Raw genomic sequence first — 5,379 nt, 5'->3', positions numbered from 1 at the left:
CATTCCAGTTTCCTATGGTGTGTTGATCTTTAGAACATCGGATTCGTCGTTCACCACGAGCACCATCGGCTGCTAGCCGTCCTTTCGGCTTTGAGCTAGCTGCGTCATCACATCTGGGGCTAGTTGAACTTATCCTCTGTTCCTCCGCAGTAGCATTTTGACCATCTTCCGACTGGGAGTCCCATCTTCCGATGGTATACCGACATATCTCTGGTTGTACTGATCCATTTAGTTTTCATGGCAAGAATACTGGGGTGGGTTGCCGTTTCCTTCCCCAGGGATCGTATTTAGTCTGACCTCCCTGCCATGACCTTCCCATCTTGGGTGTCCCTTCATGGTTTAGTTTAGCTCATGACGTCATTGAGGTGCTCAAGCTCCAGCACCACAACAAGGTAATCATCTCCTTTGCTGAAGTTCAATTCACTGGAATTCAACAAATTTAAAAGAGAGAGAGAGAGAGAGAGAGAGAGAGAGAGAGAGAGAAGTTTCACTTTTCATCATAAAAACACACAGCAAACAATTCCAATTTCAGATTCCCAGAGCAGTCTGCTGAAAGGCTCTTTGCTTTAATTTATGTAAATATTAGAGCCGCCATCCACCACAGCATTACATTTATGTAAGGCCACTCACATCAGTGGTCTTAAGTGTGCTCAAATCTCTGTTGAATTGCAGCTAAGGATTGGGGTACTCCTTTGTAGGCTGTCCTTAGACCACTTCAAAATATTCGCTGGTGATCATCACATTGTTCTTCCTCGGAATATTCCTCGGGGTTGTGTTCCTTGTGCCATATCCCACTCAGGGACACTTCCGATGTTTTGTTACTTTTGCATGTTTTAAGATTGGTCAGTACTCTCAATAAGGTTATCGTTAACCACCACCCCATATGGAGATGGGCTCCTCCATCGCTAGCCTGAACACTCAGAGTCTTACCTAAACATACTTTATTAGCAAAAGGAATGGCTAGGAAGTTAATGTACATTTCTGTATGCCTCTGCTGCTAAGCTCTCCCGATTCCCCCGAGTGAATCTCTAGGAACAGAAAGGAGAAAATTAATAAAATTCCCTCCTGAGTTGAAAAATGTTTACTGTCATCCAAGATCCAAGGGAGCTTATATAAAATGGCATGGATATCTCGACAGATATACAGTCATCTAACATCACTGGAGTAGATAGCGCACGTGAAGTTGGGATAAACCTGGGGGGAAGAAGATACACTGGGCTACTTAAATCTTTTCATTTCAGTTGTGTTGCTGAATTGTTCTCACAATCTAATCTAACCAATGAAAATATCCCCATGGCCACCTTCCCTCCCTATCATATCTTCTGTTCCACATGTAGTCATTGTTTGGGGCAGTTCTCTGTACCTAGATGAACCTGGCAGAAATCAGAGCACTCCTGTTTATCTGTGTTGTTTTTCTGGATGCCATAATGTTTTCTGAAATTTTCACATGAGGATGTAATTGTCAGTGCCAGCATGCATGCGCAAAATCTGTTGAGTAATCTCCAACACAGATTCATCAGCAGCATCAAGAGATGCCACTGAAATTTCCTTTTAAGTGGCATTTGCCATTCATTTGGACATTCCTCACCAGGTAAGACATTTCAAGAAAGTGAGGGGGAGTAATGTTAAGGGAAGCATGAAGAATTTTGATAAGATTATTCAAATTTCTCATGGGTGCAGGTGGAACAAGTGAAGTGAACATCTCTAGTAAATATTATCTGGAAATGTGAAGCAATCTACAAATTGTCATTCTGTTGCTTGATATCACACTCCTGAATACCTTACTGTATCCCCTGTCTAAGCCTGAAAAGGATAGATATCCTTCCCTACCTTTTGAACCAGGAGGGTCTTTATATCTCATAGAATGTGAAATGTTGTCTTTCTCGTTCAGTTATTTATTTTGTGTGCCAGTTGCAAGTGGGGATGGACAGACTCGCCTCTGTCTGGTTTGTCGGGTACTTGCCGCGTTGCTGCCTCTGCCCCTACCTGCCATGCCCAGATGAGCCCCCGATGAGCACCCAGGAACTACTGCAGGGCCACCCATCCTCCTACTGAGCTGCTATTTTGAGTAAAATGGTGGCACGGTGTTTTCCAGATATGTAATATTGTGTAAATGGCGACTGTAGGAGGAGCCAATTGTACAACGTTACAAGCATAAATGGACCACTTAGACCTGTAATGTTGTGTAAATGGACCTTTGATGGCTGCCATTTATGTAACAATGTGCATCTGGAAAACCCCAAGCAGCCATTTTTATGCAAAATGGCAGCTCACTAGGGAACAGGAAGCCACCTGGCATGCACGGCCTGCACGGCCTGACAGGAAGTGTGTCCAGTACATGGCAGTGTCTCAGCAAATGGGAGGGACTGCATCCGACTCCACTGCCTTCTTGGACTCCTGAGACATCCCTAGTCAACACGTGCTTGTTTTATCACCTTCAATGTTTTTCCTGTCACATTTCTTACTGTCCTTTGATTTTCATTCATAATAATTCCCTGTCACCCATACGCAGCCATTTCCCAGCCTTTCTAACCTTTCTCTCTTGTTGAAGGCATGCAACTACAATTTCCTTCCTGGACCATGTAGTCTGGTGCCGTACAATTTCCAACAAAGTAGTGAGGGAAATTTTTTTATCAAGCCTCTGTTCCTGTGCAGAAGCTTGATAAATCCAGAGAAAACAAGGAGCAGTAAAATCCTCCTCCTCACTTTGCAGAATGCGAAAGATGGCCAATAGCCATATGGTTGCATGTACACGTGAATTTAAATTGGAGTGGGGGTGAGTAGGGACTTACACTTTGAATTCTTGCAAACAGAGAGATCCCCCCCACATTTTAATTTTCAAAATACTTGTTGCTACCATGGGGAAAATGGCTGGGCGAAAATGGCTGTTCCTGTTGCCCTATGCCCATGGAAGGACATAATTTTAGGACATAGCATCTTTCCACAGATGCATAGTGGGGGGAAATTGCCCAGGAGTGTGATAAAATCTTTGCTGTCACTTGTAATAACTTCAAAAGCATTTAATATGAGGGGGTTCACTCAAAATCTTCAAATGACTGTGGAGAGGGGTGCTTGTGCATAAACAGACTAGCCCTGCCCACGAGCAGAAAAGCATGCTGCCCTTCTTTCCAGATTAATTTCCTTTGGACATTCGTGAGAAGAGTTTTCCATGCCTAGAAATGTACATGGAGTGATCTCCTTCACTCAAGGAGGGATACTGCTAAACTTGTGACAGGGTTCACACAACCCACTAACCTAGGATGGGTTATTGTGCTGTTTGAATGCAGCATGTTTTCTGCTGGCTGAGCTAAAATGTCTGGACACTGTGTGTTTTCCACAGAGTGGGTTGTCGCACTGTCTGAATGCAGGGAGAACAGGGGGCAAAAAATACATCTGCTGTTGTCCAATGGAAAGTTAAGTTCTCCTCTGAGATTTAACTTGATTTTTGCAAGCACAATGAAAATGAACTATTTTCTCCAGCTTTTCGCCACAGCACCACACCTTTGAAATGATGAATTACAAATGATAAAATATATTTTATATCCAATATAAAATATAAAAATATAGCATAATTATATAAAATATTCTTTCAAAAATAAAGAAAAGATAAAAAAATTATGATTACAAGATTCTCACAAATATTTAGGCCCAACATTACTACTAGTGCAACAATAACTACTACCGCAACTACTGTAAATAATGTCAGTTCAAAATCAATATTTTCAGCATTACTGCTCCAGTTGTGACAATGTGAAGCCTCCATTCTAACAGCTTTTGCTTCCTTCTGTTGGCAGCATGCTTCTTAAGGAGCAACATCTCATGAATGAATCCTCTATGTCAGAGTTTCTTCTCCTGGAATTCTCAAATGTTCGGGAACTGCAGATTCTGCACTTCATTGGAATCCTAGTTTTTTTACCTGGCAGCAGTTGCAGGAAATCTGCTCATCATCTCTGCAGTAGCCTCTGACCACCAATTGCATATCCCAATGTACTTCTTTCTGATGAACTTGGCCATACTGGATGTGGGACAAGTTTCAGTCATTTTCCCCAAAGCTATGACCAATTCTCTCTTAAATACCAGACTCATTTCTTATCCTGGATGTGTTGCTCAAGTCTTCCTCTTTCTCTTATTCCTGGGATCTGATTTCTTTCTTCTCACAGTCATAGCATATGATCGGTATGTTGCCATTTGCAATCCACTACAATATGAGATGCTGATGAATAAGCAAGCCTGCATTCGAATGGTCACTACTGTATGGATCAGTAGCATTATCTATGCTGTGTTACACACCGGAGGCACCTTTGCACCCCGCTTTTGTTCCAACGTTGTCAATCAGTTTTTCTGTGAAATCCCAGAGTTACTTAAGCTGGCCTGCTCTGACTTGTATCAATTTGAAATTGTACTTGTTTTTTTAAGTTGCATCATTGCATTAGGCTGCTTTATTTTCATTGTTGTGACGTACGTGCACATCTTCACAGCAGTGCTGAGAATCCCCTCTGTGCAAGGAAGGCAAAAAGCTTTCTCAACCTGCCTTCCCCACCTCATTGTTGTCTCCATATTTGTATCCATCGGATGCTTTGCTTACCTGAACCCCACCTCTAATTTCAACCCAGTGCTGGATTTGGCATTTAGTATGATATACTCCATGGTCCTACCCTTGATGAATCCCATAATCTACAGCATGAGAAACAAGGAGATAAAACATGCTCTGTCAAAGCTATTGGGTTTGATATACTATTATTTGCATACTGCCTCCAATTTTGGTCCACAAAAGTGAATTCTGTGCATAAATCACAGTCAAAGTGCATGGTACTGGGCAGGGAGCCCAGTATGGATCATAACCCTAATTCTGATGCATATTGAGCAAGGTTTCAAAGAATAGCAAGGTTTCAAACCACGTGAAGCAGATCCATATCTTTATACCAGAAACAGAAATAGACATTTCTCTTTAAATCTCCCATGCGACTGTAGTCCTGATCCAGATTGATCGCCCCTTGCCTGCAATTTAGAATGCAAGTTATCATCTGTTTGCTTTACTGGATCACTATCTGGAAATGCAAATTGCAAACTTGGGGGCATGCATATCAGAACCAAAATGGTGGTGGGAAAGGGTAATGGTCCCCTACATTCAGTGATAGGCTCCCAATCCATCCCATCCCACACACTTACATTGGAGTAAAAAGGAAAAGTAAGGTAATGTGTGTGTCTGATCTCAGTGGTGTATTACAGGGGGATCTCTTCTGGGAATTCATTTTATGGTTTTCTTGTGCAAGTGTCGAATCAATGGCACCCTGCACTTACCACATCAGGGAGCTGCAATGAGATTTGCAAATCAGCAAATTTCACTGAAGTTCCCCAAATTCCATCTCAAAACTCATT

The 5,379-nt window shown here is 42.2% G+C and overlaps 1 pseudogene; it reads left to right on the top strand.

Moving 5' to 3' along the window:
* Nucleotides 1–3,795: 3,795 nt before the first annotated feature.
* LOC146341590 (olfactory receptor 14C36-like) lies at nt 3,796–4,777 on the top strand (annotated as a pseudogene).
* The last annotated feature ends 602 nt before the right edge of the window (nt 4,778–5,379 follow it).

Source organism: Heloderma suspectum, chromosome 6, assembly GCF_057233095.1.
Source record: "Heloderma suspectum isolate Gila_16-S chromosome 6, 16-S_ref, whole genome shotgun sequence".
NCBI classification, from domain to species: Eukaryota; Metazoa; Chordata; class Lepidosauria; order Squamata; family Helodermatidae; genus Heloderma; species Heloderma suspectum.
This window is presented reverse-complemented; position numbering and strand designations above follow the sequence as displayed.